The following is a 15,771-nucleotide window of genomic DNA, read 5'->3' as shown; positions in this document are numbered from 1 at the left end:
ACTCACTCAGAAACTTTTGATCAAACTCAAACTACCACACTGGTGAAAGGACTAAAAATGTCCACTGGACTTTTGAAAATTCGATACCGAAAATTTTACCATACTTATCAATGTTCTCCATCAATGTGCATGGCTTAAACTGTCCTCTAAAGAGACATAGGTTAGCTGATTGGATATAAAAACTCAGGTGAGATATTTGTTGCATAGAAGAATCACATCTTATCTTAAAAGACAAATATGACCCAGGGTGAAAGGATGGTCATCCATATTTCAGGCAAATGGTAATCAGAAAAAAGCAGGTGTTGCAATTTTATTTGCAGATACAATAGGCTTTAAAACAACAAAAGTAAGGAGAGATAAGAATGGTCATTCAAATTTTTTAAGGCTAATAGCCAATATGATGAGATTTCAATTACTAATATCTATGCACCCAACCAGAATGTCCCTCAATTTATAAGAAAAACTCTAACAAACATGAGCCACTTGATTTTCTACAGCTCCATAAAAGTCAGAGATTTCAACACTTCTTTGGCAGTATTGGATCAATACTCCAATAAGAAGCTGAGCAAAGAAATTTTAGATTTAAACCCTACCATCCAACATTTGGATTTAGCAGACATCTACAGACATTTCATCCCAACAAAACTGAATACACACAATTCTCATCAGCACACAGAACTTACTCTAAAATTGATCACATCTTAGGTCACAAGTCTAACCTCAGTACATTTAAAGGAATAAAAATTATTCCTTGCATCTTCTCAGAACACAATGGAATAAAAGTTGAGCTCTTTAACAACAGGAATCTGCATACTCATACAAAAACATGGAAGCTAAATAAACTTATGCTGAATGATAGCTGGGTCAGAGATGAAATCAAGAAGGAAATTGCCAAATTTTTGGAACAAAACAACAATGAAGACACGAATTATCAGAACTTCTGGGATACTGCAAAGGCAGTCCTAAGAGGGAAATTTATAGCACTGCAAGCCTTCCTCAAGAGAATGGAAAGAGAAGAAGTTAACAACTTAATGGGACATCTCAAGCAACTGGAAAAGGAAGAACATTCTAACCCCAAACCCAGTAGAAGAAAAGAAATAACCAAAATTGGAGCAGAATTAAATGAAATTGAAAACAAAAGAATAATACAACAGATCAATAAATCAAAAAGCTGGTTTTTTGAAAAGGTCAATAAAATAGATAAACCTCTGGCCAACCTAATCAGAAAAAAAAAAAGAGTAAAATCTCTAATATCATCAATCAGAAACAACAAAGACGAAATAACAACAGACTCATCAGAAATCCAAAAAATCCTTAACAAATATTACAAGAAATTTTTTCTCAGAAATATAAAAATCTGAAGGAAATTGAGCAATACTTGGAAGGACGTAACCTTCCAAATCTTATCCAGAATCAAGTGGAAATGTTGAACAGGCCCATATCAAGTTTGGAAATAGCATCAACCATACAAAACCTCCCTAAAAAAAAAAAAGCCCGGAACTAGATGGTTTCACATCAGAATTCTACCAAACCTTGAAAGAGGATTTAGTACCTATATTACTCAACCTGTTCCAAAAGGCAGAAAAAGAAGGAAGACTATACAACATGTTCTAGGAAGCAAACAACACCCTGATCCCCAAACCAGGAAAAGACCCAACAAGAAAAGAAAATTATAGACCAATATCACTTATGAATTTAGATGCAAAAATATTCAACAACGTCCTAACAACAGAATCCAGCAACACATCGAACAAATTATACATCATGACCGAGTCGATTTTATCCCAGGGTCTCAAAGCTGGTTCAATATACGTAAATCTATAAGTATAATCCAGAACATAAACAAATTAAAAAAAAAGGCCATATGATTCTCTCAATTGATGCAGAAAAAGCTTTTGATAATATCCAGGATCACTTCATGATCAGAACACTTAAGAAAATTGGTATAGAAGGGACATTCCTTAAACTGATAGAGGCCAGCTACAGCAAACCGACAGGCAATATCATATTGAATGGAGTTAAATTAGAATCATTTTCATTCATATCAGGAACCAGACAATGCATGGTACTGGCACAAAAACAGAGAAGCGGATGCCTGGAACAGAATAGAGAACCAAGAATTGAATCCAGCTACTTAAAATTATTTAATATTTGACAAACCAATTAACAACATTCAGTGGGGAAAAGATTCACTATTTAACAAATGGTACTGGGTGAATTGGCTGGCAACCTGCAGAAGACTGAAACTGGACCCACACCTGTCACCATTAACTAAGATAGATTCTTACTGGATTAAAGATTTAAACTTAAGACATGAAACTATAAAAATACTAGAAGAGAGTATAGGGAAAAACCCTTGAAGAAATCAGCCTGGGCGAGTATTTTATGAGGAGGACCCCTGGGCAATTGAAGCAGCTTCAAAAATTCACTACTGGGACCTGATCAAACTAAAAACTTCTGCACAGCCAAGAACACAGTAAGTAAAACAAGCAAACAGCCCTCAGAATGGGAGAAGACATTTGCAGGTTATGTCTCCAACAAAGGTTTAATAACCAGAATCCACAGAGAACTCATACATATTGCATGAAAAAAACAAGTGATCCCATCGCAGGCTGGGCAAAGGATTTGAAGAGAAACTTCTCTGAAGAAGACAGGCGCGTGGCCTTCAGACATATGAAAAAATGCACATCATCTTTAATCATCAGAGAAATGCAAATCAAAACTACTTTGAGATATCATCTAACTCCAGTAAGATTAGCCTATATCACAAAATCCCAAGACCAGAGATGTTGGCGTGGATGTGGAGAAAAGGGAACACTTCTACACTGCTGGTGGGAATGCAAATTAATACATTCCTTTTGGAAAGAGATATGGAGAACACTCAGAGATCTAAAAATAGATCTGCCATTCAATCCTATAATTCCTCTACTAGGCATATAGACAGAAGACAAAAATTCACATCATAACAAAGATATTTGTACCAGAATGTTTATTGCAGCCCTATTCATAATTACTAAATCATGGAAACAGCCCAAGTGCCTATCAATCCACGAATGGATTAATAAATTGTGGTGTATGTACACCATGGAATATTATGCTGCCTTAAAGAAAGATGGAGATTTTACCTCTTTCATTTTATGTGGGTGGAGCTGGAACATATTCTTCTAAGTAAAGTATCTCAGGAATGGAAGAAAAAGTACCCAATGTACTCAGCCCTACTATGAAACTGATTTATGGCTTTCACATGAAAGCTATAACCCAGTTACAACCTAAGAATAGGGGAAGGGGAAAGGGAAGGGAGGAAGAGGAGAGGTGGGCAGAGGGAGGGGGATTAGGGGGATTACACCTGTGGTGCATCTTACAAGGGTATATGTGAAACTTAATAAATGTGGAATGTAAATGTATTAGCACAATAACTAGGAAAATGCCAGGAAGGCAATGTTAACCAGTGTGATGAAAATGTGTCAAATGGTCCATGAAACTAGTGTATGGTCCCCCATGAATAACTAGGAAAATGCCAGGAAGGCAATGTTAACCAGTGTGATGAAAATGTGTCATATGGTCCATGAAACTAGTGTATGGTCCCCCATGATCACATTAATGTACACAGCTATGATTTAATAAGAAAGAAAGAAGGAAAGGGAAGGGAAGGGAAGGGAAGGGAAGGAAGAAAGGAAGAAGGAAGGAAGAAAGAAAAAGAAAGAAGGGAGGGAGGGAGGGAAGGAAGGAAGGAAGGAAGGAAGGAAGGAGGGAAGGAAGGAAGGAAGGAAGGAAATAGATACATGCCTATGTCTATAGTTAAAGGGAAGACCAGGCCGAAGAGTATTCACAGGGTTTCCTGTGGAAATGATAGAGACCCAGTAGATCCCAGACATTTTTATGAATCCAAAGAATGGCACACAGGAGATCCCAAGGTGCAAAGACTGGCCAAGGCACATGTGGGAGTAGAAGATCTTTCCCCAGGCCCAGAGTCAAGTCAGGCAGGCTGCAGGTGAGTGGGTCAGAGGCAGAGGCAAAGGTCAGTGAGGACAAGACAAGGACAGAATGAGAAGGGTGACAGAGAGGAAGTAGGAGGAAAAGAGGGACACAAAGAGTAGCAGGAGAGACAGGTTCTCCTAGCAGGGTAGGTGGACACACTTATTGCACATTCCTTTGAGACCTGGTGGCCATGAGAAATGGTGGCATCCACACAGCACCCTTCACAGGGCCTACTGTCTGCAGCACACACAAGGGTATTTGGTCTACACAGAAGATCCCTGGTAATGGCAGTGGGTCTCTCTGCATGTCTCCCTCACATTCCAATGCAGATCTGTGTCCCTTTGTCCTAGAAACTTGTGAGTTCTTGAACAGAAGGGCCCCATGCAACCATGAACTGAATCAAATTGAATAACATTTGAGATGACTTGTTCAGGGAAAAAGCAAAAGATGGTTGTGGTTTTCATAACTAAGGCTATGTGAGAGGACAACACAGCCATGTAGTACTTATGCACCATACAGACTTCCTACTCCGAACACCCTTCCAAGGAAGGCACATTCTACAGGGGGAGCAATCCCACCTGGAATGGAGAGGGACTCCATTCTGTGTAGGATATTTTGGCACATTCTGCTTAAATTTCTCAGGTCCATATATCATGTATGTTCTTCATGCCCCTGGATTCTGTATCACCTGGATTTTGTATCACCCTTCTTTCATAACACAAGCATAAAGGCTGCAGAGCAGAGTTACACTTAGGAAAGTTTTGGTAGCCACAGTCCCTTCCTAGATATGGATAACATTTTTCTGCACATCCATAGGCACAAGTTGTAATGCTGAGCTTCCCCTTCACAGGAAGAGGAGGTGAAAAAGACCCCGTTAGTGATGATGAGATGCTGAAGGTGGAAGCTATCTGTTGCCTTTTTACCAAATACTCCCACACTCTGCTTTGTGCCTATTGCTGAGAATAGCATAACATCACAAAGGACACACACGTGACACTACTCTTGTCTTGATCCTTCTCCTCTCAGAATACCACAGTGGGAGGGGTAGCGGTTTCCAAACACAAGTGTTTGTATATGACCCCAACCAAGATCACCTGAATGGGTCTAATTGCCCTGCTGGTATCTAAACCTTTGTTCTAAACTTAGTCTTCCCTCCCCAGAAGCTGGTTGAAAACACTTGGAACTAGGTCTGTGGACATCTCCCACACAATATAGTGGGTTAATATCTGACAGGGTGTGTTCAGGAAAGTGCATCTTTGCAGTCCCTGAAAACTACATGTTATGTGAAGTATTGAGAACAGCCAATGAATGTCCACCTGTCTCATGAGAATTCACAAAGATTATCAGAGACACTATGAATGTGGCCCTTCTACGGAACTCCTCTTGAGATCATAAATTCTGGCCCTGTACCATGATCCATCATGGGTCTCCATACTCCATGGAATGGTGAATATTTTCTTCCTCCCAGGGTTACTGGAACAGCAATTCCATTTTCTGTAAGTGAGAAAGAACTTTCTAGGTCATGCCCAAAGCTCCTGAGAAGGCCTCCTAGCTTACCCGTACACTAAGCTTGCTTAGGTAACTTTCTCCTTGTGAAGCCCTTGAAAAAGTTTCCCTCAGCGTACCTTCCGTGGGATGGCCCAACAAGTTTAGGTAAAGAGGGATAGTGACTGGGGCAATAGCAGCCAAGAAAGGGTAATGACACTGACATAGACTACGGCAGGCAGACCTAAGTGCTAGACATGTACTAGCATAAAAGACTTCAGAGAGTGGACATGTCCTGCCAGTCAGTGACGCATTCCAAACTTGATGAGGGAGAATGAGTCAGAGTGAGAGTGAAAGGAAGGTGAGAGTGGCACATAGTGAGGTGTGAGGGAGATGGAGCCATTCAGGGTGTTCTGTGGGTGTACAAGGAGAAACACGGAGAGGGCTGTGCATGGAGAGTGAGACACACACACAGAGGGATGTAGGGGAGAATTCTTGAGGGGACAGCAGTACCCAGACAGAGGTGTGTGAGCCAACAGAGAACCACAGCAAGAGTTCTGTGGAGGAAGAGAGAAACAGAGAGAAGCTGTCATGGTAGAGGGACACACAAAGAGGTTGGTGGAGTGGAGAGAAACACACATAGCAGAAAGACAAAGGACGGAGATGGGAGATGCATAGATATGTATTGTATTTAAAAAGGACTGTAACACAGAGCCCTGGGTGATCCTGACCCTGAAAATGATTCTTTTGTGTATAATCCTGAGGTAGTCATAATTATATGTGGAACTTGTTGCTGAATAGGAAGGTCCAAGAAGCATCAGCATGGAAAGCATGGAAGAGAGTTTTGGTTTATCAAAGTGGAAAATATAGGTACCTTCTGTCACTTACGCTATCACAGAGGGTCTTTTGAAATCCCATGGAGACTGAACCTAAACTTGGTCTCCAGCTGGAGCTCCTGAATCAAATTCCTGAGCACTTTCTCTGGGGTAGGCCATAGGGCCAAGCAGTGGCCCAGGCTTGCACAGGACAGATTGAGACTTTGCTGTGTGGGGCTTCTCATCCCTTAAGGAGTCATGGCTTGGCAGGCCAGGCCTTTACCTGCTGGGATGTTCCACTCTGCTGCAATGTGGTGGCAGATAGAGGACTCTGCCCAAATTTCCTAGTACTGTGTGCCTGCCTTTGCAGATCCTGCCACCTATAAATGGGCACAGGCAGAGGAACACCACAGGAACAAGGAATGGCCCACTTGTCAGGGCTAATAAGCCAGGCCCCACATTTCCTTTGCTCCTTTTTGTCATGGTCCTAGGAATGGCATTCCCTTTTCCAGGGTCTACAGATATTAGGCTCTGGCCTGTGGGAGCCTCCAGATACCTTGTAGGGTAAATCTAGGATTCTGACAGTCCTGACTCATCCGCCGGCAGTGTCTGGGGCAGTGGAGTGGGGCAGGCTAGAAGTTGGAGCAGGAACACTGTTCCTTCCAGGTCTGTTCCTAATCCCTGCACAGACCTCAGAAGCCTTTAACCCTGATGTTAGACAAAAACCTGACCATTAGAGAGCATTTGTAATGCAATTCTCAGGTGAGGAGAAGATCTGACAGGAAGATGTATTCCCTCTACTATGACACAGCTTTGGTGGTGCCAAGGATGGAATCAGGAGCCAATGTGCCTGATGGGGAGGAAAACACAGGTGAAGGAGGGATAAGGTGGTAGATGTGTGCCTGTGGAGATATCTATCTTACACAAAGATCAGGAAAATATCTTGTAGCCAAAACTGAAAGTGCCCACCATCAGTTCTGGCAGTGTTAAGCCCTCGTACTGCCCCAAATCAAGGTGCTTTTCAGAAGTGGCCCTATTGTTGAGCTTGGTCTGCTGGGACAGGAGTGAAAGGTAGCTCCAGGCATTGTGATTGTACACTCACTGCAATGGACACAGCTCCTGAGGCTACACAGGCTGCCATACCCAAATGCACCTCAGCTCTGCCTTGATTCGTTGTACATTGCCAGGGGTAGGAGTATGACACTCTTCACAAATGCCCACACAGAGCTGTATGATGCTTGGCAATGCAGTGGGAAGGGGAGTGCTAGGGCCTCTCCCAATCCTTCCCTTCACAGCACCTCTGCCAATCAATGAGGTGCCGAGGGTAAAATCCCTGTAGGTTCTCCATTTGTAGACACAGAGGGAGGCAGTTTGCATCAGGCCAGCACCTACAGGATTTCCTCCAGGTTTACATTTATTGCTGCCCATCCTGGCACATGCTGTTTGCCCTTAGGAATATTAAAGGGCACTTCTGCTCCTGTCCTCCCTCCTTGGACCCAGAGAATAATGGCACACAGAGCAAGAGGGAACACAGAAAAGGTATGATGACAGAACTTAGCAGAGCAGTCACCTAGTAGGAGTACATGGCCCTGAGGGGTTCATCTGCTCCTAGGCTTTCAAGGGCTTTGCTAGAGTGGAATGGCTAGGCTCCAGATGCAGCCATTGGAAAGTCTGGCTCAGGGCCAGGAACAGGTAGTGCCCAAGTCACAGTCTTCTGCCAAAAGGCTCATGGCAGGCCATCCTGCAGAATCACTGATTGCTTGTGTTCACACCTCCATGCAACTAGGTGTCCATGAGGAGGAATTTGAAAGTGGAGGTGGCTTTCTAGAAAACATGGGTTGTGGCTTTTGTGAGGTAATGCTGTCACTTTCCCCTGGGCCAGCCTTGCAGAACAGTAGGTCCTTACCACTGAAGAGAAACACATACTATAGCTTTGGCCATCCTTCACTGTAGAAAAACACATACTACAGCTTCTTTTAGGTGTGTGCTGTTGAAATTACCAGGAAGCCTATATCTATGATTATAGGGATGAGGAAAAGTTAGGTGTATTTGGAGGGTTTACTCTGAACAAGACAGAAATCCAGTAGCACCCAAAGATTTCATTAAGTCCAAAGCCTAGCACACAGGAGATCACATGGTGCAGAGACTTGATTAAGCTCACATGAGAGGTAAGAGAGGAACAGTCCCCATGCCCAGTATCAGTCAGATAGGTGAGGGGTGGTGAAGGAGTGGGACAGAAACTAAACAGTTAGTAGAAGGATGGGGGAGAATGAGAATTGAGGGAGAGCGAGGAAGAAAAAGGAAAAGAGGAAGACGGATAGTAGCAGATGAGAGACAGGTTCTCCCAGGAAGCTAGGTGGACACACTTCAGCTTGCTTTGAGACCTGGAGGCCTGGAGAAACAGTGACATCCAGATTGGAACCTTTGAAAGTGGTCATTGTCTGTAGCACATGAAAGGTGAGGTTCATCCACCATGAAGGCCACCGGTAATGGCAGTGGGTCTTTGTGCATGCCTCCTTCACATCTCAAGGAATATACGACCTATGAGGCCTTGAGCAGACTCTGAACAATCATGTGTTAAATCATGTTAACTGATATTTCAGATGATGTGTTGACGGCAAAAGCAAAAGGATGGTGGTGTTTTCAGCACTAAGGCTGTGGGAGTGGCCAACAGAGCCATGTACTAAACAAGGGCGATTCACACTCTCCCCTCCCCCAACATGTAGGGGATAAGAATGGGAGACAGTTGCACATGGACTTGAGAGGGAGGATTATTCTGTGTCAGAAAATTTGATTCTTCCTGATAGGTATTTGTCAGGTCAATATATCATGCATGTCCTTCATCACTTCATCTCCTGGGTCCTTTATTGCCCCTTCTTTCCTCACATAAGAATGGAGACTTATGAGCAGAATTTGGTGGTTTTGGTAGCTACAGTGCATGGTTGGAGCAATGCCCTAGCTGGTACCATCACTTATATACCCCTTTTCTTGAGACTGGGAGTTAACCTGTTCCCCCATAGTTGTAGATAATGTTTGTTTGCACTTTCACAGACACATGCAGGGAATTTAAGGAGGTGAATACTGAACAAGAAGCTCCCTGTGGTCTTCTTCTGAATGCCCCCAGCTTTTGCTGTGTCTGTTCCCTAGGACAGAGTACACCACAAAGTATTCACATATGACACTTTTCTTGCCTTGCAGGTCATTCTCCTCATAGAATAGCACAGTGGGATAGGTAGTGTTTTCAAGCCACCAGTGTTTGTTCCCAGATTTCACCTGGTTAAACACTTGTCTCTCATTTGACTCCACCCAAGATCACTTGGAAAGGTGTTCCTGCCCTTCTGCTTTCTAGACATGTGTCCTAAATTTAGTCCATCCCTTCCAAGCAAGCTGGTGACAAAGCACTATCACCTGAAGCAGAGACCCAAGGAGACCTTTTCCTTACTCATCACCTCAATCTCCAATCCCCGCCTCAGGCACTTCCTACTTACACATCTAGAACAACAGCTACTTGGAACTGGTCCCTCAAGGCTGGAAATGTTGTGTGGGGAGGCAGATCGCAAGCACATACCTCAAATGGACCCAGGTGCCAAGTAATCTTAAGGTTTGAGTTTCCTTTGTGTCTTGCCAATATGTGAGAGATCACACACTCTATTCCTATCTGGGCAATGGGGGCATGGGCAGTCATGCATCACTCCTGTCTCAAGGCCCTTGACTCCCAACTAGCCACATGCAATGTCTCTGGTTGTTACCTTTGCCTCCCCTATCCATGCTGCCCAAGTTAGGCAGAATGCCAGCCTTTCTTCAAAGTATACTACTACTATGCCCAGGGACTCTGCTTTCAAGACCACACTCTGTGGTACACAAGGATTCCTAGCAGCAAATTCAAAAGTCCCAAGTGCTATCATTCATTCATTGGGTCATCCCTAGCCCTCTAATTCACACAGGGACACAGCAGCACTTTGTAGAGTGTATTGACACTCCACATATAGTACATCTACTCTGTGCATGTTGCAATAGACAAACTTTCCTCACTTTTCTTCCCTCATTATGAGAAACAGCCACTGAGAATTCTCAGATCTCTGTTGCCAACAGACACAAACAAATGAAGTTACTCTAAGTGAATGAACATGCACACATCAAGACACAGAGGCAGACGTATTCATGAAAGGATTCTGGGATCTCTGAGTGACACACAAACCCTTGAATTTGGATACTCACATTCTTTTCTTGGGCATGTACACTATTCTTTGCCATTTCCCAATCCTGTACCAATCTCCACTCCAGGGCCCTCTACTCACCGCCCCCATTTCTTATCTGGACTCTGGCATGTAGTGCCTATACGGCCTAAATTGGAGCTTTGAGGATTAAAAAGAAATATCAATTGGATTGAAAACTAGGACGTTAGGGTTAAAACAGGTAGGCACAGCAATTTTGCAGTCCATATCTGTGAGGGCATACTGGGGGAATGCAGGAGCCCCACTAAATGTCTGGGAGGGTCTCAGGGTGGCTTAAAACCCAGAGCATGTCCATTCAGGGAAACATACTTACTGATTTAGCCCTGCTTTCTCCTCAGTGATCCTGAACCTCTATTGGGCTTGAGCTTTCCAGCATAACATGTAGGTCTCTCATCTTTTCCTTTCTCTTCTAACTCCAGGGTGACCTTTGGTGGTCACTACAGTCACTCTAAAGCCTCACCTACTCCACTATTCCCCAGACACCATTCAGGCCTCCAGACCCAATCCTGGGCTGCTATCCCGACCTCTTCTATCTTCTCCATCATGATGTCTCCCTCGCTCAGGTTGTATTCAAGAGATTAAGCCACAGGACCTCAATGATTATCTAGAACCAAAAGAATGAAGTGCTCCGCCATGAATTAAGCCCACATCTCAGAATCCTAGAAATGTACACCGGGGACTCCTGGTGATGACCAAAGGGTTCACACCTCAGCAATCTGGTTAGAACCTGGGCAGTTGTGGTTCAACCACCAGCAGATGAATCTCCAGACACTAGTGTCCTTACTCAAGCAGGGTGCTTTGTCATCATCAGCCTAGGACTACTGAAGCAGAGAGCAAACAAATGCCTCACACCTTAGACAAGAGGAAATTAGGAAAGGACTGAGAACAGCCTAAGTATACTCAGTCCCATCCCAGATCTTTTAGGCAGCCACATCCCACCAGCTATAGTAAGGAGATAATCAATGGTAATCACTTTATTCTTGAAGTATGGGTACAAATGGAAGAAAAACTTCAACCTGCAGCCATCCTTGGGAATGCTGACTTTCTCCACCTGCCAGGGAACAATGGGGCATGGCACCAAGAGGAAGGGAGACCAGTCCTGGGTGAGCGGAGGTAGGCAGGTTGCTGCTGGTTGGGCTGGTTCTCTTTCACCACTCTGCCCCTCAAATGCCACCACAACCACACATACCAGGCCAGACTCAGCCTCCCTGGCCTGCTTCTAAATTGGTCATGATGGCAAGCACATCTGCATCTTGCTCTGTGATTACAGTTGAAATCTGGTGCATTATCTGCTTCTGTTTAATGACCTTTTCCTACTCAGGGAAAGAGGAACTAGGTGCCATGTCATGCAGCAGGTCTGGAGAGCATTGACCGTGTGGGAGTGTCAGATAAGGGGATGACCCAGGCTTCAACTTCCCACAGTTCCCATGTCTTCTTCAGACCCTGCCTTTTATAAGACATACTCAGGCCTCTCCTTCCTTTAGTGGTATGTCAACCTATGACGAACTGCACTAATTTCTGGAGGGTTGGCTTAACCAGGTCTTTAGAAACCCCTATGGCCCTGGGGTGCTGCTGCTGGATCCACACTGCTAATATTAAGATGGGCTCTATTCTCTCCACATGATGGCTACTGTGCTACCTGCTTCCTTCCCTGTGGGATGTCCTCTCTTCAAACTAACACTGAGCTCTAGTGTCTTCCTAGCTGTGCTCCTAAAATCTCTTTGGCTATAAGGTAAGGTACATATCCCTGCAACTGGGCTGTATGTGGGGTATAACAGCAGCTTGTCTGAACAAAAGGAGGCTCTGGAGAAATGAGTGTCTTCCAGAGGACCAAACCAGACACAACCTTGGCCCAGTTTTGAACCACCTTCAGTGTCAGAGTCAAGCTTCTACAACCATGCACAGCCTTTATATCTCTGGCTTGGCAGTCCTCCCACTCCTGAAAGCCTTCTCCAGGAATGTCTCCTTCAAAGTTTGCTGCCTGAGAAAGTCTCTTTTTGCATCCGTCCTACTTTAGAGAGATAACCATTGTTCCCAGTCCCTGGCACAGGCTCTATCACTACCTGCAGGTAGCTAAGATCTGTCCACACTGTCAGTGAGTGGCTGTGAGAAGAGGGTCATAGTATCACCTGACCCAACTCCTTTTCTGCCTTGGGCAGAGCCCTTCTCTCTCCCATGTTCTGCCCTTTCCCTCTGTCCCCTGCCTTGTCCAGTGCAGGCCTTCATGAAAGAGCAGCAGTAAGGATACAGCTTTGGTCCAGAAGCCAGGGATACTCCAGATGATGGTGTTCCTGCACTCAAGATGTGCCTTCAGCCTCTGCCAGACCTCATGCTTCTTCCCAGGATAGTTCATGCTGCTTTAAGTATTCACTCTATTCAGGTCCTGCTGGATCTCTTGGAGAACTCCGAGAGCAGACGGGTGCCTGGGGCCCAAGTGCACATCCACTGCCTGACCATTTTCCTCCTCCTATTGGCCATCATCTTCACTTTCATGCTCATTTTCCTGGGTAAGATGGAGTGTTGCCTGCCTTCCCTCTATGACCTCCTCTGCCTGTATAATCAGCATCACGTTGGCCACCACCAGGTCTGATTCCGCCCCCATGAACTCTGCACCTCTGACTCCACCTTGGTGAGGCTCTCCTGAACAACAAACTCCATCAGCATGCTGGGTTTGCACACTCAAGCCAACACACAGCGCTTGAGGCTGCACACTCTACCTGACCACAAAGGACCCCAGCAATGGCATTTCCCCCTTGTGTGAGGGATGGGGTGGGTGAGAGTCTTCAAACAAACGTGCTCAGACAGAGCATGCCATTGTGCCTCACCTTGCAATTTGAAGGAGGGCACTAGGGCTGCTCTGAGAACTTCCCTTTTTTAGCATTTAAGCCAATAGATGAGGGATTCATGGCACTAGCTCTGGGTTCACCCTCTGGTGACACAGGAAGAGACAGTACGCCCGAATCCAGCCCCCAGGGAATTTCTCCAGACCTGCAGCTGGTGTTGCCCCATACCATTTGCCTTTGGGGAACATTCAAAGATCACATATGCTCCTCTTTCTGGTGTTTCCCTGAGAATGATGCCACAAGGAACAGGTGGCAACACAGAAAACTTTTCATGAGATATGGTAGCAGAGCCCCCAGCACTGTCTCATCTACATCAAGAGTACACCAGCCTGAGTGGTAATTTACCCTCAGGATTTTTAGAGGATATTCTGTGCTAAGATGTCTAGGTTCCAGAGCCAGCAGTGTTGCAAGGTCTGGCTCAGGGCCAGGAACAGGGAGTGCCTATGTCATTATCTCCTGAAAACATTCATGGAAGGCCACAAAGAATCACTGATTGCTGGTGTGCACAGTTCCATGCAACCAGGTCCCCAGGAGGAGGAATGAGCAAGGTAGATAAGGATTTCTAGAAAACATGGGTTTTGGTTTTTGCAAGGCAATGGTGTCTCTCTCGCCTGGGTTTGCCTTGGTGGAAAACAGGGTCTTATAATAAGAGAAACACATACTTTTTCTTAGGTGAGTGGTTGTTGCTTTTGTTAGGTGAATAGTGTTATAAATAGCTGCATGCCTAGGTCTACAGAAATTGGGATGAGGCCAGGTCAGTGTTCATCCTTGATATGCTGCAGATACAGTAAATCCCTGTGAATGCACTCAGGGTTTTCGGAGGATATTCTAGGCTAAGATGGCTAGGTTCCAGAGCCAGCAGTGTACATAGAAATTCATTTCTGTGAAAGAAAGCCTCACAGAGAGGAGAGGCCATACTGCAGAGACTACCTGAGGCCCATGCGGGTTTTAGAAGATCTTTCCCCATGCCCAGTTACAGACAGACAGGCTGTGGGATGTAGCTATAGACCAGGAACAGAGGCAAGGAAAGAATGAGAATGGTGAGAAAGACCAGAAGGAAGAGGGAATGATGGACACAGAGAGTAGCATGAGAGAAAGTTTTTCCCAGTGGGCTAGGGGGACAAACTTACTGTAGGTTGCTTTGAGATCTGGTAGCCCCGAGCAATGATGGTGACCACACAGGAGATGTCACAGTGTCACCTGTCTACAGCACTCATACTGAGAGTTTACCCAGCAGGCCCCTGGTATTGACAGTGGGTCTTTCTGCGTACCTGTTTCACATCCCAAGGCAGTCTTGCTTCTCTCTGTCTTCTCCTATGTTCAAGGTGTTTTTGGAAGTTCTTCCCTGCTCTGGGGGGTCAAACATCCTTAGCCCTCATCACACCATGGGTAAATGTTGTGCTACCTGTTCTGTCTGTGCCCTCCTGTACTCTTCCCTTTACCCTCATGCACAGTAAGCATAACTATTCTTTTTTGCACTGGATCCTTCCTGCCTCAGACTATGTATGGATATCTGTTCCTCTCTGAGTGACTCCTGACCAGAATGTCCACATGGGGGTCAGTCATTGAGATGCCACAGTTTGGTTATCTGTAGTCTGGATAGGAGGCAGGGTGGAAGGCCTACACCTGACTACCTCTCATCTAGCCAGAAGGGCATGCTTTCTGAGTCCGGGAACCACATGCTCAGCAGAGACTCTCACAGGGCCCACTATTGGCATATGCCTCCAACCCTGCCTCCTCTATCCTCACCTTTGTCTTTTTTCATGTGCTTACTCGGTCACAAGGCCACTGACACACAAAGAGGCCTGGGGACCCATAATTCAGGGAGGGAACTTTATCTTCCTGGCAGCTCTCCTTGGTGCTATCCTCAGAGGCAGCGAGTTAGGGGGACCTTTTCCCCAGTCGCCCTGTCACATTCCAATCCTGCCCCAGGCCCTTCCCACTTGCACATCCAGAGCAACAGCTACTTGGATGTCATCCATTAGATCTTGGTGTGCGTGGCCTGGAGGCGGACTTTATGCATATCCTATTAAAGGACCCAAGTCACACCCTATCTTAGGTTCACAGTTGTGTTTTCTTTGTGTCCCGTCAACTCTGTGAGAGATCCCACACTCTATTCCTACCTGGTCAATGAGAGATTTACTGTGTGTTCAGCATGTCCCGATGAACACTGACCTGGCCTCATCCCAATTTCTACCAGCCATGTATGATGCATTTCACTTCACAAGGCTCTTGACTACTAGCTCCCCATGTGCAAACTCTGCAGATGACCAGGCCTTTGGGCTTTATCTTTGCCTCACCTACCAATCATTGTGCCCATGTTAGGCACAATGCAAGCCTCTCTGAGTCTATGCTTCTGATGGGCCCAAGGCCTCCACTATCAGGGACAGACTCAGTGGTGGTACACATAGATTC

This window comes from Nycticebus coucang, chromosome Y, assembly GCF_027406575.1.
Source record: "Nycticebus coucang isolate mNycCou1 chromosome Y, mNycCou1.pri, whole genome shotgun sequence".
In the NCBI taxonomy this organism is placed as follows: domain Eukaryota; kingdom Metazoa; phylum Chordata; class Mammalia; order Primates; family Lorisidae; genus Nycticebus; species Nycticebus coucang.
This window is presented reverse-complemented; position numbering follows the sequence as displayed.